General features: G+C 42.4%; 1 protein-coding gene and 1 long non-coding RNA gene across 5 annotated transcripts in view; one reads left to right on the top strand and one right to left on the bottom strand.

Moving 5' to 3' along the window:
- Positions 1 to 25,265, top strand: part of HIVEP2 (HIVEP zinc finger 2) — a 183,727-nt gene that overhangs the window by 72,016 nt on the left and 86,446 nt on the right. The window lies entirely within an intron of this gene.
- On the bottom strand, positions 13,909 to 24,768 carry LOC118500355. The gene is made up of 3 exons (XR_004902925.1): positions 24,612 to 24,768; positions 16,590 to 16,601; positions 13,909 to 13,919 (listed from the first exon to the last, which is right to left on the bottom strand). It is a non-coding gene; the product is annotated as an uncharacterized LOC118500355 (long non-coding RNA).

Raw genomic sequence — 25,265 nt, 5'->3', positions numbered from 1 at the left:
TGGCCCCTTGCCATCGTCGTTAAAGGATTGAAGTGTTGTACACCGAAGTCTGCTACCCTCTTGACCCTTCATCAGTCACCAGCCGGGCTGCGGGGTTAAGTGAACTGGAGCTCGGCAGGAGGATAACTATTGTTTAGGCATTGTGTTACTCCTGAAAACGGAAATGACTGACACAGCAGTCTTGCAATGTGGTGTCTTTCTATTTTTAAGATTATGGACATATATTTCCTTTCTGTTGCTAATGTGTGCCAGATTAGAGGTATGAAACGATAACATGTAAGACGCGATGTTGGGTGATTCAGATGAGTGACCCTGGGACTGCTGGAAAAATTCTTTTTATTTTATTTTTTTAAAATAAGAACGCACAGAAAAATAAACTTAGGCCAGCACTCAATTTCAAGGACTGCACATGGGATCCTACTGGAATTCTTATTGTCTTGAGACCACCAGGGTGCCTCCTAGCTCTTGCACGCTACTCCTCTGCTATTAATGTATTAATTACCTAAAACCCACACTTGTCCACGTGTTTTCTGGGTAACTGATGGCACACACAGGTTCTTTCATCACGTATCTTATTTATTTTTCTGACTAGCTCAGGAAAACTCTATGAGAGCTATGCCCAGTATTTACAGCTTTATGTCATCTAATCTCTCTATTTATGCCATGCTCTTAAACAAGTAGAGTAATGTATCAGCTGCAGCTGTTGCTGACCAGAGCTGTCCCAGCAGTGGGTGGAGGAGGAATCAGAGATAGTGTGTTCAGATTCTGTGTATCAAAAGCATATCTGTTGCAATCAATCTGTGATGATAACAACTGGCTTGGAGAAGGCAGTTCACGCCAGATATGTTTTATCTTCCACCAGCTATATAGTAGGTCAGATGCCATAGTGATAAATACCACTGTTAGTGAATCAAAACTTGTCGGGGGCATATGATTACTTGAACTGTGTAGTGAGAACTATTCATGAATGTGTAGTGTTTTGGCTGCAGCCGTTGTTTAAAGTTGATAACATAAATCTGAATGTTTAAGAGGGTACAAAGTTTTTAAAAAGGCCAATGGACACACATAATGGTAAAAGAGTAAAATGTTTGTTTCTGATATACGCAGGCAATGATGCTTTCCAACTAAGAGTGTTTTGATTAAAATAAATATTGACACCGAGGCACACGTCCAGTGGGGTATTAGAGGAACACTAACGCCACACTTACTAGAGCTGGTTAGAACCACTGGAGTCGGTATGTCTGTGCTAAGATTTCTCCTAACTCACTGATCTCATCATTCTCTGCCGTCCATCTTGCCTCATTACCCAGTTTACCATGGACCCTGGGAGCAGAGAAGAGAAACAAAAGTCTCCACCAAAAAACTGTAGCTCGATTTTTATCTTCTTTTTCACTTCGTTTCATAGAGACAGTTCAAGAGAAAGGGAAATTGTTTTTTAGCAGTTAGGGCTAATTAGTCCTTTCAGGCCGGGTTTCCTTACGCTCTCACTCTGTTGGGGTAAAATGAAATCCTGATTTGGTCAAATCAACTAAGGGAAGAGAGTTTCCTTAAAGATAAAAAAATGAAAACCCTTTACACAGCTTTATGTGTTAGTCCTTCCAACAATTCTCCTTATCGCTAACTTCAAAATACATATGGTTTTTGAGATTGTCCACATATTTGCTAAGTAACTGATGGCATATATACAAGTTCTTAAAGCTGCAAGTGCCTTACGGAGAGAATCCCCCCGACTAAATGCCCGTGCTCTAGAAACTTAAAGATACACGTTTCAATATGGATGTACATCACACAGGACGAGGAGATAAGGAAGGCATTAGATCTCACCCTAATTCTAAAAGAAAACTGGACAGCGGAGATGAAATTTCAGGAACTGTTTATTGTTGTAAATATCTGTGTGGATGGAGGTTGGGAAAAAGGAAGTGTGTGTCAATGATTGTGCTCAGTGATTTATTAATAGTTAACATTTTCTGAGTACTTACTGTGTGTCAGGCAGGAGTGCTTTATGTGTATTAAGTAAGCCAGTTCTCCAGCAAGCTTCTGAGTCTGCTACTGTTTTTTATCTCCCTATAAGAGACATGGAACTGAAGCGCAAGGAGAATAAACAACTTGCCTGAGGTTCCAGAGGTCGTAGGAGGCAGAGTATGTGCTATCCTATCTATCAAATTTAATTTCTGTCCCAGCTCTGCAAAGCCAGCATTTTCTTCGCTTTACCAACGGAGACATCAAAGCCCAGGGAGGTTAACTCTGTCAGGGTCGCAGGTGACCGATGGCAGAGGGAGGATCCGCACCAAGGTCTGACTTCAAAAGTCTGTGTTTTTTTGCTGCAAGAGGAGGCCTTTGGGGACGGCTCGGAGGCACAGCTCGTTGAAAAGATACGGGAGGTCTATTCTCCTTCCTTATAAAGACAGTTAAGGTTGTAAAGAAACCTGTATAGGTTGCCCTGAATTCATTGCAAGGCACATTAGAGCAGGGAGTGGTTTACTGAGGCATGCAGAACCCCTCCTGGTTGAACTCGACCTTGTAGGAATCACCCAGCTTTGCCTCTGTTCTGGGTGGTGCTTTGCTTCGTTTGGTGTGCCTCATTTCAATGTCCTGGGCTATTCCATTCCTGTTTATAAATCTTTTAAGTGTGCACATTAAAGAAGTAATTAAATTGTCATTATAATTTATAGCATGCCTGAAGTCAATCACCTAATTAAGCTGCAAGAGAAGAGAGGTGGTAGGTTCATACACATTTATTAAGTATTAGCGTGTTAATTATGCAAGGATTTTGAGCCAAGTAAAAGAGAAGACTAATGGTAACATTAGTCTTCGAAAGTTTTTTTTCATGTCTACTCTTCTTAGTTTAATAATTTGAGACCCTTACTAGTTAGTAGCATAAACCCCAATGTCTTTCTTGGTTAATTTTTAATGAAATTAGGATTTGTATGTTTTTTTCTCATTGTTTTCTTACAATGCTCCCGACAACATTAATACACACCATCCCACATTCTAACTGAATAAGCAATTAGAAGTATAATGGAAAACCAAATCTGAATGCATGGGTTACAGATAGCAACCCAGATTCTATCTTGAAGGAGAAAAACGACAGCATGTTAGATACCAGGGATCATTCAGAGGAGATTTGGTTTTCCTGAAGCAACCAACAGTGGCTGTCAAGATAGTTATTTTCTTATTAGAGAATAAAAAATGACAACAACAAAACCCAAAACCATAGAGGCTGTAATGAAACTCTTACTGGAGGAAACTATTTTCGGAGAGTCTAGTTTTCAGTTCTAAACTCTAGCACATATACATGTATGTTTAATGTGTGAGGCTGGAGTTGATAACCTAGAGAGGGACTTCAGCTCTTCGAGGAGCAGTTGCAGTTTGTAATGAAGTCGGCTGAGCTTGTTCTTTGGGGGTTCAGAGGAAGGACAGTGTTGTGGGCCATGATCAGGAGGCATCCCTGTGAGGGATAGATTGTGTGCAGTGAATTTTATCCTTGTATTTAATTTTGGTGGGGGGATGTAGATCGAAATGAAGGTTATAATTCCAAAAGAGGCGATTCTGGAAAAAAAAAAGGCAATGGAGAGCAGAAAAAAAGCATTTAACTGAGGTAGGTAATGGCCAATGTGTGCATCTAGAAGTTACTAGGGCTCAGAATAGTATTGGATGTGCAAGTGTCATGCATAAAGGTTCCAGTGTCTTTGCCCCTCTGTGTACTTTAAAGATATCTTTGACTTAAAAAAAACAGTTTTCTTGAATAACATTTATTTTTCTTTGCTAACTCACAAAAACTGAATTGACCTGCAGCTTACCTGAAGTATTAATTATTGGAACTATCTACCTGTGTGTCACATTTCTCTGGAGAAGTGCCTTCTGAGTGATAAGCTGTGATTTTTTTTTTTTTTATTGTGGAAGCAGTGTTTCTCCCACTCTTGATTGCTAGATGACTCCCAGAGTCCTTGGTTGAAAGGGTCTGGGGAGGAAAGGTTCCCACTGACGCTCCAGCAGGCTGGAGAGTGGGAGAGAGAGCCAGGGAGGGTAGGGTCCAGTACGAGGCTGCAGGGCCGAGCGGAAGAGGGAGGCAAGAGTGAAATCCTCCATGTGTAGGTAGCGGAGAGGAAGGAAAGGGATCTCCCTACAGCCCTTTTGCTGGGCTGACTGCTTACTCACTGGGTGGTCTCTCCAGTGGAAATGGAAAAGGTAAATCATGCACATTTAATTTGAAAATTACTAGCACATATATATCCTTTTAATACAGTCTTTGTTTATAGCGGTATAAACATTTCTTCATACAGGAACAAAAGCCAGATCAAATAATAAGAGTGAGATTTAAATAGAGATTTTGCTTATAAATGTGTTCTAGGGACCTGTGGACGAGAAACTGTTCTTGACTGTGAGCGTTCCATAGGAAAAAACACATCTTACTCCCCATAAGATTCCAGCGAGCACCTGTCTCAGGGTCTGATACAGAGGGGCCCCTGGAAATGTGTAGCATGAAAAGGGGGTCGGATGAAGGTAGATGTGAAGTACTGTGAACAGTTTGGATTTGATGTTTTTCGTTTACTTTAAATCTGGCATGACATTTACTATTGAATTTGACTTCTTTGGCAAAAGACTTTCTAAACTTATTTTATTTCCTCTTTACTTCTGAGAACTCAGTTAAATGGGTAGGAGGATTCATAACTTGGTATTTGCCTTTAGAAATCTTTTGTCATTACATCCCGTATGCTTTTTGATTCTTCAGAAAGCAGTATTTTAGAAAGTTACTTTATGTATAGTGACTCTTAATCGCCATTAACAATCTAGAGAAGTTAATTCATAATTTCAAGAAGGATCTGAGGTTTTAAAATAAAAACACTGTTATGCGTTAATGTCCGGAATATTGACAAGGCTGAGAAAAGATTTGGTTTGTATTCGGAATCTGTATTAAAGAAACCCAAACTACTGTATTTCAGAGTTTATTCATACATAGAGTTCTACTATTGAAATTAATGTTAAATTTAGTGGTGTATTATGTATGGAGCTGTGATAGAATTCATAAGAAAAATAACACCAAATCTATTTTTGCCATATATATATAGATATCATTTGTTATAGTATCAAATCAATTAATCAATAATTTTAACTGTAGAAAGTAGTAAAAATTGAGGAAAAAGTGACCCTTGTCTTTTATATCTGGAATCTCATAAAGTTCTTCTTTCCTTTTGTAATTACACTAGTCAAATGCATGTTGCAATTATTAGCATTTCTTCTCTCTTATACAGATTTATGTAGTGGGAAAAGGGAATGTAGGGTAGCAAAAAGATTCAGGTATATAATGGTGTCTTAGAGAGATCTGCCTGGCTGATATTTATAAACCTAAAATTTCCTGGAAAAGTTTTCAAGTAACATTATACAAGTCTAAATGCTGTTTCATTGTTGTTGTTGCTGCTTTTCATCGTTGCAGAAATCAATAGCGCCCCAGCTGTTTTCCCATCTTCCTGCAGCTGTCCAGAACAGCCATCTGCTTTTGCAGGTGGACCAAATCCTAATCTCTACTAAGGCTGCCACAGTGTCTGGTCTGCTTACTTACCATTTCTTTCTTAGGAGTCTACTTTGAAATGGAATCCCTTTTAAACAGAAGTTTCATACACTGAATCGTATCTATTTATAGTTTGAAAGTGTGGGACTGATAATTTAGGATGTAAAGTGACATTAAATTGTTTAGAGGGAGAGGGCTAACTCCAAGGACATTTATTGATGGCTTGGAAAGAAAGCCAACACAGATCTTGTAATTTGGGGAATATTCAATTTTTAGCATTCCCCTGATGGCAAAATATGTGTGTGTGTCTTTTATAAATTCGTACTATATGTATAGTGCTACTGTACTTTATCCAAGAATACCTGCAAGAGACAGAATTATTTTGTTGAGCTGGTGATGTTGCTTATAGTTCATCGAGTGTTGTTGCATTAGATCTTTGGTTTATATGGGACATGGCATTCCATTTTTTTTTTCATATATATAGAAACTGTGGTTTGTTCATCTCAAACAAAGAGTTCATATGTTATAGCTCCTCATTGTTACTGAATTGCTTCTTATGGCTCAATCATGTGAATATTAATACTGGGGAAGGCTATTTTAATTGATGTGCCAATGAATGGGGAAAGACTTCATTGCTTAGTAATACAATGTAGCTGACACTGTTTACTTCCAAATGTACGCCAAATGTACACCAAATGTACAGAAGCAAAGAGGCTTTGTTACTGTAACCAGCATTTTCCTTGGTTATTGTGCTCCAGCATTTGAATATGCTGTTTTATTGCCTACCGTGTCACTCCTTGGTTTGAGGCTCTCTTGTGGGGGTTTTTTGTTGTTGTTGTTGTCGTTATCTGATGCATATACTCTCTAAGTAAAATTTAACTTTTAACTTTCTTGATTATCAATTTAAATCTTCTCTGAAATGGTAGATGACTTCACTTCTGTGTCTTCTTTATTTTTTTCCTGTATTTAAATGAAGCATACAGGAATTAAAGAAGATTCATCTAATTTTTAAAAGTCTATTTCTTACTTTAGACAAGTTGCAAACTTTGTTAGGGAGTGAGGCCTACTTACTACCAGGCCTCAAAGTGACAGGCCAGCAATGGAGAGCTTACAGAACTTGATAATACAAGTATACACATAAGTAATTTTTAAAGTCTTGAGATATAATAAGTACTGTGAATTTATTTCCCTCCCATCCAAAGTTCATGTAAGTTTTAATCCCCTCGCTTCTTAATATTAGTGGGATTCATGTGAAGTCAACCCCTGCACTTTCAGGTATCATTATGACTCGGGGTTTTTCTTATTCCTTCTACAGGGTGGAGAACTTTAGAAGGTCTAAGGGGATAGAGGCCTTTGCTGAATTTTTGCCTTTCTCTTAAAAGGAGAACTTAGGGGGTTAAAAAAAATGTTTATACTTTCCCTATTGTGAAATTTAACCAAAACAACATTTTGATTTTCGTGAAAATCTTTCCCTTTTAATGACTTTCAAAGGATATTACCTCAACTTCTTGCTTGGCAGGATAGCAATAAACATTTTACTTTCAACTTCCTCCTAAAAAAATTCTTCCTCTGGTCCTTGTTTTGACAAGTGTGCGTGGATTAAGTCTTACTGCCTTGCCTTTGCGTGGATGCTGTTGACTGAGGAGATACCTCAGACTTTTCTTGTAGCGTCCAAGGCTGTATAGCATTGCTAAAAGAAGAAAATTACGAACAGAAATCTATCTTTCACTCCTTTTTATGTGTCTACACTGTCTACATAGCCCCTGGCCCCAAGGCAGACAGACCGTCACAAGTGACTCATTTCACCACATTCAGTAGATGTCTGCTGAGCACCTGTTCCGTAGTTTGGCCCTGAGCGGTGTGCACAGCCGCTTTCGCCGCCAGGAGCTCTGGGCCTGTGAGAAAGGTCGATGCAGACAAACCGCTGCACAGTAGAGGAGGGTTTTCCACAGAGGCAAGCACAAGCAGGGGGCGAGCTAAAGGCAGCCATGAAAACAGTTGGCGGGGGGCCGGGGGTGGGGGGAGCGGCATGTGTTCTGGACAATTACTGATCGATCACCTGCTACCTTCCAGGCACCCGTTTAAGGTGCAGGAGGTCTACAGGGGTGAACAAACCAGGACTGCCTCCCCTGAGAAGCTTCTGCCCTCGTCTGGGAGATAAATTCATCCGTCATCCTTTCCAGCACGTATTCTCTGTGTACGCGTGTATTAATTAGGTGGGGAGAGGGTACGGGAGGAGGTGACATTGGAACGGGACCTGGTGGGGCTGGGCAGGAGGAGCAGCCACCTTTACGATAGTGTGTCTTGAACATACTTAGAACTCCCCCTGAAAGGAAGGAATGACCATTTCTTTTTTTTTTTAATCACTATTTTTTAAAAGATTTTATTTATATATTTTTAGAGAGGGAAGGGAGAGAGAAAAGGAGACAGAGAGAGAGAAACATCAATGTGCGGTTGCTGGGGGCCGTGGCCTGCAACCCAGGCATGTGCCCTGACTGGGACTCAAACCAGCGACCCTTTGGTTCGCAGCCCGCACTCAATCCACTGAGCTACGCCAGCCAGGGCAGGAATGAACATTTCAAAGTGAGGAAGAGAAATAGCTTCGAGTAAGTGAGTTGTGTCAGGCCTGGCCCTTGATGCATTAGGCCACGTTAAGGCCTCCAGACTCCACCTCTGGGGTTCAGCCAACATGGAGGTGCCATTGACCTGCTCTCCTGGGCAGAGTGTGGAGCAGCTGGGTGTTGCTCACGCCCAGCCTGAGATCTCTGTCCAGGGGGCACAGCGCCCCTGCCTCCCAAGGCCCCATCTGGCAGCCCCCAGTTCTTCCTCCTACTGGTGAGTCTTTTGGCACAGGGGAGGCCCCCACTTGGAAAGGGCAAATCCGACCTAAAATTAAACCCACAGCTACAATATAAAAAATGCCCATGATTAGGTGTTTACAGCACTGAATCTTCAACAATTAAAGAGAAAAGCAGTGGGTGGAGTAAAAAATAGCAATACCCACACTCTGAAGTTTTTGAGAAAAACAGGAAACTAGTCTTTTTTAACCAGTGATGCCCAGAACTGGTTATTGTGAAGAAGGTTGTTTTTCGAGTGCCTTGTGGTCAGCGCAGCTGTGCCCGAGTCGACTTCTGCTCATTATGATAGCCGTCTGGGGATTTCTTTAGCTGACAGACCTATAGACAGGCGAGTGTAATTATCACTAGTAACCCGGTCATTATGGCCGGATGGTGCTTGGAAAACAATTTGCACGAGTCCTGAAAGCCCGTGAGAACATACAAAGTAAGAGTGTTTGGGGAACCTGTAGGTACTTCCTGGAGTTGTGAGTGACCCAGACCTGGGAGCCGTACAATAGCTCATTGTGGAAGGACTGTTTGAATTCTTTGGGACTCCTTTTAAGTTGACGAGACAACATTTGCTGGCGAGAGACATAATATATATTTTTGAAAATTTGCTCATTAATTCAAGTTCCACTTTCTGATGTTTCAGATCCCTTTATTATTTTTTTTCCCTTTCTGCTTGGTGGTTGGTGGCAATTAAATAATGATTTTAAAAGTAAAACTGAGGCCACACAGATGTTGTCGTCTCTTGTTCTCTGAATCTCAAAAAAAATGCACCATCATCACCACAAAGTAGGAAAAGCGATCTAAGGGACTGTTGGGGCAATTACTGATTGGATTTGTGTTCTTTCGAATCATGTAAGATGCATTAGGACCCCACTGAGGTGGAGCGATTCCCTTTATCTGCACTGTGTGCAGGCACGGAAGGCCAGGTTCGAAGACACTAGTCACGGAGGTTTCCCTCCACTTCCTGTGTGGGTTCAGTGTAACTGGGGAGCCCCTCTAAACCAGAGCTCTCCCTTGCAGGCCCTTTTTTGTGTGTGTGCACCTGGAGATGTCACCCCTTTGAGGACAAAAAGGGGGCATTCGTCTTTGGAAATGGGGTAGCATAACCTAGATTTCATCGCTTGTTGCATGCTCTGGTCGCTAAGCCAAGCGTTTGGTTTGTGTGTGAGGATTTACGCCTGTCTGTTTGCATCAGACTTTACAGTTATCTCTTTAATAAGTAAATTACTCAAGCTTCTCTGTTGTGAAGCTTGCTCGCAGTGCCGGACCCAGGCAGGGCGCCTGGGCTTAGCAGTGCCCCCGTCCAGCCGACTGCCCAGGCTGCTCCAAAAAAGGCAGTCGTTACTGCTATTGATGGTCCTAGCACATTGCTCATGTTAGAGTTATTTGCAATGAGTGGGAGGTCGGCTCCTTGTATCTGTCTTTTTGTTTCACCACAAAAGTACTGTACATCGAGTCTTCAGTCTAGCAGCTGCAGTAACATCAGTCGAAGGAGATTCTTTTCTCTCCTTTCTTGGGCAGCTTGGGAGAACTCCTGGATGTGAGAGAAGATCTGAGGGGCTGGGGTGGGGGGTGGGAGGGTCTCCCGTTTTAACCCCTGGCTGTCTGTTTCTTAGTGAAATGGGATGAGAGTACCTGCCCTTTCCCCCTCACCAGCATGTGGCAAAAAGTAACAGGACAAGTTGTCAAGTACTTGTAAATGGCAGGTATTTTAAGAAGTAGCAGCTCTACTGAAACACAAAAGGAAGCAAAACAACAAACAAACTCAGCAAACATGTTTTATCAGGAGGCATCGTATTTCACACGCATTTAAATCCTGGCATCTCAGCTGGGAAAACATCGTTGTAGAAAGTTGTGATAAATGTTAAGATGGCTGAAAAATGGATTTTTATTGTTTTCACTTCTTGTATATGCCCCTACCGTGGTGTGTCTTAAATATATTTTCTTCATCAGATTTTTAAAGTCTTGAGATCAGAAAATACAGCCTTTTACTTTTCACACTCGGTAGAGCCTGAGTATATCTTTGACACTGGTACTTTTTAAATGCCCACGCCAAGCGCATGGACAGAAGCGAAGTGTAGACTTCTCAGGGGGCGGTGGGGCCCTGGAAAATAGTATCGTTCTTATGGCGAGCTTCGAATGAAGCCTATCCCAGTAGGTGGTGCAGTGTTGCTACATAGTGGTCCTAGAACTAATTTGGGTCTCCATCAAATGTTTGCACATATGTAAAATATTTGTGACCACTAAAGGCTTCTTATTTTGTATTGTAAAAGGCTGTCCTTTTATTTTGTTTTCATTTGTGGTTTTTTTTTTTGTTTACAAAGACACCGTTAGAAATGCATGTACTCTTCTTCTGTCCCTCCTAATGAGAGGATGGTGCTCGGGAGGTGGGGACTCTCTGTGCAGGAGGCCGTGGCTGGCGGACAAGGCCAGTGGGTAACGATGAGTCCTTGCCTGTGATGCGCATGAGGAGATCATTCCTTGATTTCTCACCGTCATCATTTCTACTGCAGCCTGGAGCTGAACAGGGACCTGCTCTGTCTAGCCAGGGGCCATTTTACCTTTGTTCAAAAAAGCCCCTCTCGTGGAACCACTTGTGGCCTGGGTGGCACATCTGTGTGTCCACAGAGCCCTCACTCACTGTTGCGGGTTTCATAAGGTCTCGGATGCCTGCCTACTTTCTTTGGAGCAGCCCGCTGCTCGTCACCATCTGGGAAGAAGACCGTTGGGGTGGTGAGAATTGAAAGGGAGGTTGGAGATGACTCAGGCACACGCTTTCTCTTTTTAGTTGAAGAGAGAGAGGGCCAGCAAGAGGTTGCTTGTGTTCCTTGCCCGGGTCATGGAACGTTTTGTGCCCTGTTTAGTCGCCCTGCGTTTGTTCTTGTTCACATACGCGGCCCTGTAAGGCTTATTCAAGTAAGGCTTCAACAACACAGCTGCTGTTGATGGAAATGCTTAAGAAGCAGGATGTGGCGTCCCATCCACATAAGAGCTCGCACCATGCCGTGCTCTGGAAACTGAAGTTTGATTCAGGTGGCACCGAGTCCACGCCATACCCTTCGTACCAGCCTTCCAAAGTTTGGCTCTCTTGATTTACGTACTTCAGTTAGAAAACAAATGTCAGACTGTCATTCTGAAAAGTACCGTTGGTTGTTTGTAGAAGTCTCTTCGTTGAGTACAATCCTCACAAGGGAGTTTGAGCGATGTAGTAGTCTGCAGGTTTGAGCTGTAATCACTGGATTAAACCCATTGTGAATACAGGAACATGAAATGAAGTGTTACCGGAGCACGAAGTTCAAGGGTTTCTCAGCTTGGCACTATTGGCACCTTAGGCTGGATAATTCTTTGTTGCGGGGAAGGGAACTGTCCTGTGCATTGTGGGCTACTTACCAGCATCCCTGGTCTCCACCCACGGGATGAAAATACCACCCCTCCCCCCACTCCCCAGTCCTGACAACCAGAAATAACCCCAGACATCCCCCAGTATCCCTTGGGGAAACAAAATCACCCAGGTTGAGAAAATCTGTAGACTAACAACAATCTGAGGACTAAACATCAACCAGCCTGAAGCAAGATTTTCATTAACAACTCAAAGCCTGACTTTAAGAAGCCAGAGTAAGAAAGTAAGGATTGGATGGTTCAGTTACTAAATAATGAACATTCCTAGTCAGTGACAGAGTGGATAGCAACCCAGACCAGGGGATTTCCCCTGCTGGCCTGCAGCAGGGATTCCCTTTCTCTTCCTCTTGCCCTCAGTGTCAGGACACTCCCTTTTCATGACTGCCCTAGCTTCTGATTCACTTGTTTTATGTATCGTCTTTTCTTTCCCACATTCCGGCCACCTCTGTTGTTACCAGTGACTGATCCACCACTGCCGCTTTTGCAAAAGCCTAAGAGCCACTGAGATTCTTCCTGCTGATGCCCTGGCCCAGCGCTCTGCCCCGGGATAATGTGTCGTGCTGTTCTTCATTATTTAACTGCTTAGAGTTCTGCCTAGGCTTTTGTGGCCCCTGTAGGAAAAGGTGAGGAACAGTTTCACGTCCTATGAACTCAAGTCCTCAGTGGGACTAGTTTTTCAAACAGAAGCGATGCCGTATATAAAGTGACTAGGTTCTGTAGTACTCTTGTTACATTGCCTTTGGCTAACCTGGGATGCCACCCCCTGTCTGTGACTCTGGTTCTAGAGGGACACGCTCCACATTTCAAACGGCAGCCTCAGGCATACGTCTTGTTTTAAGCAGGAGCCTCTTTGGTAGGCTGTGATAGTCCGGGGTATAGCTGTTCCAAGTGAGTTCTTCACTGAAACCACCAGGAGGCCCCCAGGTAGGCAGCTTAGATTCCCCTTTCCTTTGGGATTGTACTCCATCACCCTAAGTCCCAAACCTGGAGGGCAGATGAGCTGGACCAGCCACGAAAAATAGAATCATCTGGTGGTCTGCTTGGGTTCCATTTGGGGATGCTCTTGTGTATAATCTTTGCCAAATGTACTAAGCCTGCAAAAGAGGAAGACAAGAACCCTTAATCTATAGACTGCGATACCAAATGAGGGAAATCAACAAGAAAGCAACTGTCTTCTTAGCAGGTTCTAGAAAGAGTAAGAGAAAAGATACATACTGTGCAAGGATGCAGTTAAACTAAGGGGAGTTTAGATTAATGGAAAGAACAGAAATACCTTATTCTTTGTTCCTACATCAGATAACAAATGTTTACATCAAGTTTGTCACAGATAGGAATGTTTATCATTGTAGACTGGACACATGCAATTGAAAAGACTGCTACTCCAAGACTTGAAAGGGTGTTACAATTCTGATAATTTTGTTTTTTTCTCTTTCCCTCTAAATTTATCAAGTTGCACAAATTGATATGTTAGACTGAGAGATAAATCTGTGCAATCTAGAATATGAGAATGATCACCAGGAACTTTGGGGAAGTTTCTAGAACATCCATACTGATGCTTTTCAAATTGGATTCAGGGTGCCGTAGGTCACCTAGCAGTTTTGAAAGAAAGTACAATTGTGGTGGATTTAACATGGGTCTTTTTTTAAAAAATCCATTTTATTTTATTTTTTTTAATACAGTTCCTTCCATTTTCCCACCACCACTTCCCCCGCCCTACCCATGCCCACCTCCCACCCTCAATGCCACCCTCCTTGGCTTTCTCCATGGGTCCCTCATACAAGTTCATTCACGTCCCTTTCCTTTCTTTCTCCTGTTATCCTCCTCCCCCTTCCCCCACCCCCCTCCCCTCTGGTTACTGTCAGTTTGTTGTCAATTTCAGTGCCTCTGGATGTCTTCTGCTTGCCAGTTTGTTTTGTTAACATGTGTCTTTTAAAATCATCTCTAAATTTGAGGCTTCAGATCATGACTGGATGGATGCTTAGCTTCCAAATTTAAAATTGCGTACCATTAAAGAGATGCTTTTCTCAAATACTATTACATAGCTTTCTGATTACATAGCATGCATTTTTTAGGGCATTTACATAGTAACAGTCTGTTTTCAATGTCTGCCCTTCACTAGCCCCTAGTTCCACTCGGACCAGAACCGTGGCTTTGGGAATACACAACTGTTGTTTTCTGAATGAATAGTTGAATAAATGAAAGAAAAAATGGCACGCTATGAATATTTTCTAAGAAAAGCACAAAGCCCTGACTCGTGTGGCTCAGTTAGTTGAGTGTTGTCCTGCAAAGCGAAACATCACTGGTTCGATTCCTCGTCAGGGCACATGCCTGGGTTGTGGGTTTGGTCCCTCATTTGGGCACTTACAGAGGCAACTGATTGATGTTTCTCTCTCACACTGATGTTTCTCTCCTCCTTTCCCCTCCCTTCCCCCCTCTCTAAAAATGAATAAATAAAATCTTTAAAAATAAAAAGATAAGCATAGGCCCTGACTGGATTGCTCAGTTGGTTAGAGCATTGTCCTGATAATGCCAAGGTCATGGGCTTGATGATCCCCAGTTGGGGCAATACAAGAATCATCCAATAAATGCATAACTAAGTGGAACAGCAAATCAATGTTTCTCTCTCTCTCTCAAATCAATAAATAAAGATTTTTTTTAAAAGAAAAGCATCATGCTTTTTGGGTAGGAAAATCAAATAAAGATATTCTCCAATAATGAAGCAAAAACAAAATTTAAAAGAATTATCACGTAGGGAGGTTTTGGGGAAAGTATGGCTTTTACTGCAGAACAAAGGAGTGCTGTATTTTCTGGAGAGGGGAAGCACGGCATGCCCTCCAAAGTTAATCTAGTGGGACACGGAAGCACAGAGCCCTCCAAACCCATCCGTTTCAGTCTTCCTTTATTGGAACAAACACTTTTCCGTGCCAGAGTAAATCAGGGCCGTGATTCGGGTAAAAGAATATTCTTGAGCTGTATAAGAAAGGTTTTGATTTGGTTGCCAAATTTAGAATAAAGACCCTCACTTCTGAGAGTGAAAGCTTTCCGTCACTGTTCAGTACACAATTTTCAGTACAGACCTGGCCGGCCCACCTGCGGCTCCGTTACCCTGTGGTTCCGTCCCACCAGCACAGACAGTGAGTAATCGGGGATGGTTCCGTATATCAGACTTTCTTTGGTTTGGCACGGGTGGTCCATTTTGCCAGATTGAAACCATGAATGGAACTGAAAATTGAGTGCATGTAACTGCAGGGTTCTTGGATTTTTTCAACCCAAGAATCTCTTTATATTGCCAGTATTACGTTTTCAAGAGCATTGGTTTAGAGTCCAGCCCACTGGATTAAAAGAAAAAAGAAAAACATTTTTAGCCCTAATGGTGAGGCCATGGACACGTTCCTTAAACTGCTGGGGCCTCAGGTCCTCTGTAAGACCATAATAGTACCTGCCTCGTGAAAGATTTAATGAGAAAACATGCATAAATCACTTAGCACATTGCTGGAGCACAAGGACTCAGTAAATGTTGATTATTTTTATCATTCCATGCAGTGATTGTTTCAAACTCCATGACTATTTCCAGGTCTTTCATTTTCTTACTTGTTTTGAGTAGTAAACCCCCAAAGTTTCCTTTTTATGGAAATCAGAGTAGTCTCAACAGAGTCTGCTCTGCCAAAACTATCTGCTCCATCTTATAACGAAAGTAGACAGTGCTTGGTGTATATGTGTGTGTACATGTAACAGGGCCACAACCCCAAGCCTTGCCAGACTGGACGCAAGTTGACTCCAATCACTGGAAGCCAAATCCTACGACCAGGGCTTACTTCAGGGCTGATAAGGATGCTTCCTGTTGGTGATTTTTTTCCCCTTGCCTCTTATTTAAAATATGAATACCAAAGGGAGTTGGAAAACTATGAAGTAAACTTATAAAAGAAGTAAGAAAGCGCTTCTGTTATTTGTTGTCACCCAGAAACTGATTTTATAAGTCATTTTCTAAGCTCTAAAGAAGGCTTTTTTCCTGACTTTTTCATTATAGGAATAAAACCGAGTTTTCAGTTATGATCGCATGACTCAGACTGTCACACTGTAAAACGAACGTCTTTCACTTGGTATAATTTCTTGCTCACTCTCTTCAGCTCGAGTATTTCCTTGTGGTGGTGTCACTCCCAGGGTGAGAACCACTCTGGGGCATGACCCAGGCCTGGGCAGGATGTATTAGTCATTGGGTGCTGAGAGCGTGAGTGGCCAGCGGATTCTTTCAGGGTGCCTCTGCAGAAGGTCTCCGGGTGTCCTTCCTCACTGGCGATGTGCTTGCCAGGGGGAGGCTGGATAAAATGGTTTAAAGTTTCTGAAACAGGGTAGTTTGCGCAGCCTCTTTATCACAAGCAATTTCATCTTCCGCAATTTACATTTGGGTGTGATATTTCCTGATGAGAGTTCTTATTTTTTTTATTGATTAAGCTCTGTTAAAAAAAATAAGGCTTTAAATGGATGATCTGGAAAGTTTTGTTCACCTTGAAAATGTTCTGATCAAAGTTGACCTTTGCCTTGTAGAGTTTTACTTCTAAGATTTTTCCAGTTTTGTGTGATGTCTCTCCGATTCCTTTTGGGCATCCAAATCAATAAGTCAATATTAGTGATTAGTTAATTGTTGAGAATTTGAAATAATACTTGAACACAGTTAAGTCAAACATTAACACAGTCAAATAATGTCTCTGTACTGTGGCCTAAATGTAAACATGCTCAAATCTTCCACTTTAAAAAGTAAACAAACAAACAAACAAACTCAAACTAAATCCTAATGGCCTCTCCAGCTCCTGCATCACCTGCGTCAGCTGCATCACTGTTTTGACCATCTGCTTTAAAAAGGAAGACCAGGAAACTTTAAAATTCAGTGACATCTTTTAGATCTTCTTCACTTATTTGTCTACTTGTTAATTTGTACTTGACACTGTTTATCATTTAATTTTTTCTCCACTTGGCTCTCTGGTGCTGGGACCGGTCCCCCACCTCTGTTCTCAGCCCCTTGGCACACTCCTCTGGCTTTGTTGCTTTCCCCAAAGTGCAGCCCTTAGGCCTTCGCTCCTGTGACTGCCCAGTTCGTTCACATGGGCCAGTCGTTGTAAGTATCACACAGACATGATGAAGATCATGGTCTCCCAAACTGGATTTCCAGCTCCACATTTTTTGCGGGGTCTACAGCCATACGTCCAACTGTCTGTGTGGACTTTGCTCCTTGAATGTTTCGAAGGTATCTTAAACCTAGTTTATTCCAAAACCAAATGTACTATTATTTTCCTTCTGAATTTGTTTTTCTCCTTTGCCTGACAAGCTTCAGCAGATCACTCCAGATCCATGTCAAGTGTCTCCACCCTTAGCCCTTCCTTGACACCGCGCCCTCGCGCCCTCACTCTCCTACTGTAACTTGGGACCTACTGTAACTTGCACTACAGCACTTTCTGTCCTCCTGGCAAACCGGGTATTTGTCGAGGTCACAGTCACATTTGTGCATCTTCTGAGGCAGCACAGGGCCTGGTGCATGATGGGTGCTTAGGAAATGTTCGTTGAATGTTAACAGAAATGGCGACTGGTAGTTCTCGAGAGAGGAGGCAAACTTTTTATTTCACCAGGCAGGAAAGTTTGTAAGTGGTGAGGTATTAAAAAGACATTATTTATAGTTTTGTAGAAAATGAAACCATCAGCCTTATTGATTAGATGTAGCCCCTAGGATGTCTGTCAGAAGGGAAGAGAAACTTCTATGTCCTTCCTAGACTCATGGTTGACCTGGTGCTTGTACGTGGCTTGAATGGAGACTGATTCATGGAAGCGTGGTAGCAGATGCAGTTTTTGGGGTGCCTTTTCCAGCTATTCCAATAAAGTACCTGATGGACAGAGCAGAGCTGAACTATCTGCTTGGGAGAGTATTTAGGTGTGATTATTTCCTAGATACACTTTCTCCCATTTATTATTCTAACATTCCCAAATGGGGCTGTGTGGGTCAGGATAAGAGGATAATATATATGCTTGCATTTACTTAGTTGGGAAGCAGTGAATAAAATTATGATTTCATTTCTAGAGGAGGTAGCCCTGCTCTGCCCTCCCTCCACCACCCAGATAAGACTGTCGTTCTAGCTGTGCTAGTTAGTTGTATCTATTTAGAATTACCTCTAAATCCACTAATATGAAGCTCATCTTTGGGTGCCAGTAGCTTCATCACATTTCATTGAAGGAACATTGGGAAAGGTTTGTTACTGGAATCCTTGTGTTATTGGGATTAACTTCTAACTAAATGGAACAGGTATCTAGGTACCGTGGGTTAATTCATGTTAACGTTTGACACAAGAAGTCTTAGCAATGCACACTCATCCGCGGCGGTCCTGTATTGACGATTAGGTTCCCGGCACGATGATGCCGGGCCATCACAGAGTATGTAACTGTTTCCCTGTTGGCATTCCTGGAAACAAGCAACATTTCCGGAGAACAGAGATTTTAAATACACGAATAAAAATTGTATCTCGCTTTTGAAAGACGTGCACACTTCACATAGATTTGTAGTTTTGTGTTTTGTGGCCTTACGCTGGTTTGTCAGTCTTCATGAGGAACAACGAACAAAACATCCTGTTTGTATACTATCCCACACGAATCCCAGTGGAATGATTACTGAAATAGCTAAGTTTCTTCCTATAGCAGCAGGTTTTTAAAAAATTTCCACTTTTTAATGTTTCTCTTCAAAGCCTCAGGAGTGTGACTAAAACAAAATTGGCGTGTGGCCTCCAGCACTGCAGTCCTGCTAAGTGTTAATTGTTCAGGTTTTTTAAAAAGATTTTGAAGATAACTGATGAAAACGTCACACCTGACCCACCGCCATTAAAATGGTGTCTGTTTTAAATTGAAAATATTTGTGAAACTCTTTTGGTCTTTTTTTTTTTTTCCCCTTACATTTCATGGTTTCACCTCTTTGAAACTTTGCACGATTCTTTTGAGTCTCGGCTTAGGTTAAAATAACTGAAATCGAATAGAAAAGATATTTTTAAAGGGTTGTAATATGGCTTTAGGACTGGTGAAAGAGCCAGACGGATGACTCAGATGCTGAAAATAGCTCTACATTTTATGCAGTCAAGTAAGGCTCTGCACCTCGGCCTTCCCCACACCGGATTAGCCGAGAGCTGGAAGTGGTCCCACCCCCAGCATGCCACCCTGGAGGACAGGCCGGGCTTAGGGAAAACCGGTGCCTCAGTGGAGCACGTGCTGCTGGAAGGATAACCCTGATGCACAGGGTGGATTAGAGTTGAGTGACCTCAACTCATATTCATTTCCTCTGAGAGGAAAACCCACAAGGCTCTCTCTGTGCCGCGGAGCGGCTGCGGCGGGGGTTCTCCTGATGGCTCCCAGGCACCCCCACTGGCTGCAGGACTGCGCTTCCCTCTGATGCTCGCCTCCCTGAAAGGGCTCGAGGACAGTGACAGCGTTTATCCTGGTTCTTAGGGATCCCATTTTAAGACCATGGCACGGAGAGTGATAGATTTTATTTTTTACTCTTACAGATCCCCCCCCCCACCTTAGTTTATCTGCTGTATGTTTTCATGCAAAAAGCTGTGAGATAAAATGAGGAGGGTAGAAGATGAAGATGATTCCTGATCACATCCATTGCTGTTGAGCAAGCGGGTGCGCTTTCCTGGGTAGCGCCTCTTGGGTGGGTCCGAGAGCTGAGTCATCACCGAGAGTGAGCATTTGATGCCTCGTCTTCAATTCTTGTTGCCCGGAATGGGACTGTGTGCTGTGTCCTGTCAAATATATAAACTGCCATGTCATAATTAACGCGTGATGCTTCTCTAATTAAACAGGACTGATGAGAAATATCTGGGAGGATATTAGCAATGGAACAGTGATGTTTGCATTTAAATGGTCTTAATTACCCCTTAGACTCAATGCCCTGTTAAGATGAACGGGAGAGTGCCACCTGTCACTTAGCTCTACTGTTCTAGACAGTGGCTGTGAGCGGAAAAGGGCCAGGGGGCAGTGACTTGCATTGTGGTGTCTGCTTTTGCAGACAAAAGGTTTGGGAATATATATTCTTTTCTTCTCTCTCTCTCTTTTTTTTTTATTCTTTTTTTTACCTCTCCTTCAAAGGAAATTAAATCAGAGCCCTGACAGTAGAGGGTAAAATCTCTGAGCAGACCTCCCCAGTGCTTGGAATTCACAGACTCTTCCACGTCCCAGTTTGCTATTGTCCTAAGGCAACACACTCCCCTGCTGCTCTCTGCGTCTCTGGCGGCTCGCCAGCCTCCCAGGGCCGCCGGCTTTGATGTGAGGAGCAGGCTGTCCTCGGGCCAGGCTGTTGTTGCCCTGGCCTAGGCTTCACCCACCGGAATGCCAGGAGGGATGTCCTGTCTCGCACTATACATCTTGACAGCCCAAGTCATGGTCAGAGGTTTCTAACACTCTGTGGCGGAGGGAGCCTGCCTCGGTGTCAGCCACAAGTGGCTGCCTGCAGCGGCTCAGCTCTGCTCTGCCGTCTCTCAGCGCCTGTCATCCGGGGGAGGGCCCGTCCGCCCCAGGGGGAGACACCAGCTCTGCCAGGTCAGCTGTCAGTCTGCAGGGCCTTCTTGGCGGGGCTCAGGGGAACCGACCCAGCGAGCGGAACAGCTTCCTCTGGGGACACTGCATCGACCTTCATTTGATCTAGGCCTGGCAGTCTGGGCAGCGAGGGAAAGAATTCTGGCTCAGAGACCTTTCTTAACTGAACCTATCTCCACCATGCTTCCAGAATTGTAGTTAGACGTCTGTGCTGTTGCAAATTTAACTCTTACAACTTCTGGTAATATCTATAGGTAATTCTAAAAGCAGGTGGACACCTAAGCACAGAGGGTTATAATAATAAATACTGGGGGAGACAGAAATGGGACTATGCCTTGTACTTAACTGAAAGGCCAACCCAGGCCAGGATGCGGGTGGGGCGAGGGTGTTTCTCCTTGATGAGCTGTCTTCCGAAGGGCCAGTTTAATTCAGATTGTCTCGGCAGACCGAAAGCAGACCGCATCTTGTTATAGTTTAGATGGCATAGTACCTTGCACTGTATTTTAATAGGCTTAGTAATGGCATAGCTCACAGATGGGGAGTTTATTTTTGTAAAATCCAATCCCCAGCCGTACTTGATTTCTTTGTAGTAAGTTTTATAATGTCCAGAGGTTTTTTATTTGTTTGTTTGTTTGTTTGTTTGGCTCCATAAAGTAAATTCTCTAATGAGCACACATTAAATTTTTGTCAGTCTAGCATGAAAAAGATCTTTTTTTGCAGTCGATTAGGGGGTGCAGCCTGCAGGATCCTATGACCTAGTTAGGGGAGGTCACCTGAAAGGGTTCAGAATTAGAAAGGGGAAGAGATTTATAGAAGACAAGCTTTACCGGTCTTTTTAAGGCATGCCTGTTTGCATTCTGTTTAGTGCTTCGAAGCCATTCATGAGTAACAATTTGGCATCCTCATATTGTATCTTTTCCTTGTCTTGAATGAGTCGGAGCCGTGTGTCATGTGCGCAATCTATTGGGGGTGTAGGTGACTGCATGGGTGCATCCTGAGTACTAGGGCCTTATTTAACACAGCCCTAGTGACGCAGGTATCTTATAACGTTCAAGTCTAGATGCTTGGAAACCGCAGAGGTTTGCCATAATCTGCTGCTGAAACTCTGTCTTCCAACAAACACTGGGGATTTCGGTAGTATAGGGCCGTGGGAGGGACAGTGGCTGGTAGTCATGGCACTTAACACTAACATGCAATGTAGTATGTGCAGGCATCCCATCTCTCATTTCTCACTGCTTACAGTAGGCTGTGAAGTTGCTAGTTCTGCAGATGACACTGGAACTCGGCGAGCTGTTGACCTGACCGGGAAATGCTATTTCTCTTTCAGATGTCTTCCTTCCCTCCTGCAGCTCCCAGGGACCCTCCTCTCCCTGTCATTTTCTGTAGTAAGAAAAGTTTGGGGAATTGAATTTTCATACTTATGTTGACCTTGCCAATCCTGTTTTGTTTCTGACAAGTTCATCGGGCAATATATCCAATACATTGTGGACTGACAGGAAAAAATAGAGAGATTTTTAAAAATCCAGGGCATAATTCATTAATAATTTCATTCTGTGTCTCGGTGTGTTTTCCTCCCATTGTCAGCCAGTGTGGGAGGCAAGGGAAGAAAGAGATTGGAGCCAAGGGTGCTGTGTAGGTGTGTGCCATCCAAAAGTATCTGAGAGGAGACAGAAGTGTTTGTTTTTATTATAAAAGTAAAATTAAAGCACTAATGGAAGATTATTAATTCTATTGTAGTGAAAAGTTATAGTCTAATGCTGTTAAAATTCTTAATCATTAAAGACTTGTTTATCAAAGGCATATATATGCCTAATACCCAAATACGGTCATTCTGTGCCACCAGGCTTATGCCTAAAATGTCACTAATGAAGGCTCTTGTTGTCAGTGGGGAGAATTTGCATAAGACTGAGGCAAGACTACCCATTCCTCTAGTGACCCGGAACAGCATTATAATTCCCAAACCTACAGACTTGAACCGAGGTCGGAACTTTCCTTCACTTGGTTAAAAGTGAATTCTGGTTAAAAGTTTCACACGATGTTATCTTCAACCGCAAAGCAAGTGCACTGTAGTATTCTCTCGTTGGAACCCAGGCACTCCCTCTAGAATTTCCTTTTCTGGCCCCTGCTCACACTTCCCACAGCCAGGGTCTGATTTAGCCTGACCTCTATGAAGTCACTTGCCACTGTTCTAGCCCCTACTGAACACTTCCTGTTCCCAGTTCCCGATATGGTTAGCATCATTACCACACAGTTTAGCATTTGACACTTAAATTTTTAAAATAATTGTTATGTGTTGGCTCATCTCTTGTAACAACTAGCACAGTGTTAGGTACCTTGCAAAAGTCTTAATTGCTGTCATTTCAGTCGTCTGGCTCTTAGTAAACCATTTTTACAGACTAGAGCTTTGCTTCCTGAAATGTGGACTTGAGACCAAGGCATCAGGATTGCCTGGGAACTTGAACAGCCTGGACCCCAAACCAGACAGCCAGAATCATAATCAACATTTTAACAAGCTCTTCTGGTGACTCATACGCAAGCTTTTCATAGGCCCGTTGAGGAAAGTCTCTTTTCCTGGGAGGGGTAGAGCTCCAGGAGGCTGCCCTCTCTTCTGTGCCGGTGTTGTACTGTGGTGACTTAGGGAGCCTGCTGTAGCTCAGGGAACCTGCAACTCCAAGTACAGCAGTGAGGTTGTAAATGTAGTCCTAACATAAAAAAAAAAGGTACGAAAAGGTTTAAAAGTGGCCAGAGGGCCTCGTTTAAATCATCAGGACTGTATTTGTATTCCCATTCAAAACAACCAGCAGATCCAGGATCATTAAATTCCCTCTAAAGGCTTCTTAAAATTCTCAAAACGAGGAGCAAAAAGTACGATTTCCTTTTCCTTAGTTACCTTTTTTTTTTCTTCACTTGAAGTGCTTACACCCACTCAGCTTGCTATTTTGAACTCTGGGAAAGAAAATTTGTGGGCAACTTGCAGATTTTCAGGAAACAAGGCTTAGATTAAATATTTGCCACATTTTTTTTTCTGCCTTTCTTTCTTCGGGAAAGTGGAGAAGCACATCACTCATGCTTTCAGTCAACTTGGCACACAGTGTGACTTCCAAAGGGTGGGTGGAAGACAGCTCTTGTCCTCATTCGCCCAACGTGGCACAGAAACTCCTGCCCCTACCCATCCCTTCTTTTGTCCTCCCCTGTCACTGCAGTCTCTGGAATGCTTCCTGTACAGCGCAGGTTTTGTAAAACGTAGGGTTCCTTGAGGGTGCCTAGGGTTTTTAAATCAAGGAAGATGACATGTGGATGTAATTAACATGCACAGCAATAGGCAGACTAGTTTCAGTCGAATTTTAGTGTACAGGATGTTGTTATAATTTTTAGTAATTAACATTTCCCTCTGCTAGTTTTTCTATTTCTTTGAGTCCAAACCCACTTCGCAGACGACAGAAATAAGAGACGCTGGTTGGGGTGGAGGGACAGGGGAGACTGTTAGGTAACTTCCTCCATTTAGCTGTGTTTTAAATGAACTCAGGGCTCCGTCTTGTGAATATACTAAGAAAAAGAAATTGGGTGCATGGGATATTATTTTGTGGTTGTGCCACTTACATAGTTTAATTTCACTTTTGTTGAGGCAACTGAGATGTTTTATTTTAGACAGGACTTAAAATACGTGTCTTCTGTCTCATCATTGTTCACCTACATGTAAAGGATTCAGGGGCCCTTGTGAGGAATTAACACAATTTAGTTGGAGTTGAGGAATGAAGTATTTTTAAGCAAATTAAATGGAAATGAGGAAAGACACAGAACCAAGAGACTTGTAGAACATAAATGTTTATCAAATAGTTAAAATGTGATACGTGTAGAGATGTATTATAATATACTATGATTTTTTAACATGGGAAAACAAAAGAATGACAAGATGCTTGTATGTGTGATCAACACAATTTCATTCAGACTCCTAATGGGAATTTTTGAGGGGTGTGACTGAATGTGGACAGCAAATAATACACTTAATCAAATAATATAATCTGGGGAAAATATGTGAAAATTTCATGAGCATGGATGTGAACACAAGGAAATACTGGGTTGGCTAAAAAGTTCATTCAGTGTTTCCCGTATGATGACTCTAGTAGTGCTTAGTTGTCTTTAACTTCATTCGAAACAATTTTGTAAGATTGTATTGTGACAGCTGTCATATCAACGTGCCTTTTTAAAAAAACTTATCAAAATTGGTGAACTTTTGTATAGTCATTTTAGTATTGAAGATGGAAGAAAATATGCAACATTTTTCACACATTATGCTCTATTTTTTCAAGAAAGGGAAAAATGCAACTGAAATGCCAAAAAAAAAGTCTTGTGCAGTGTATAGAAGAAGATAATGTGACTGATTGAAACCGTCAAAAGTGGTTTGTGAAATTTCTTGCTACTATTGACATTTTGGCCAAATAATTCTTTGCTTGTGGGGCTGCCTCATGCATTGGAAGATGTTTAGCAGCACCCCTGGCCTCCACCCACTAGAAACCAATAGCAGGAGATAGCTGACATACTCAAAATATCCAGATCAATAAAGATAGTGGTGCAAATGAAAAATGTGCTTTGTATTTTTGGGAAAAAATATAACGGGCTTTTTGGATAACCCAATATTAAGGAATATTTGAAAAAAGAGAAAAAGGAAGCTAGCCTCATGGAGGACTCAAACACACCATAAAACAGTTGTGATTACACTGCTGAAAACTCGGCCAAACAATGCCAGTCACATCATACTGCCCTAATAAACATTCCATTTTAAATATGTAGACCAATGTAACGTTATGGAGAATCCAGAAACAGGCCCATTACAATACAATATGCACATAAAGTATTATAACTATAACCTTGTGTAGTACAGTTAGTAAATAACATTGTGGGTAACTTGGGATTTGTTTGAAGTATTTAAATATGTACATCAC

The sequence above is a fragment of the Phyllostomus discolor genome, chromosome 4, assembly GCF_004126475.2.
Source record: "Phyllostomus discolor isolate MPI-MPIP mPhyDis1 chromosome 4, mPhyDis1.pri.v3, whole genome shotgun sequence".
NCBI classification, from domain to species: domain Eukaryota; kingdom Metazoa; phylum Chordata; class Mammalia; order Chiroptera; family Phyllostomidae; genus Phyllostomus; species Phyllostomus discolor.
Note: the sequence above shows the minus strand (reverse complement) of the source record. Positions and strands in the feature narration are given on the sequence as shown.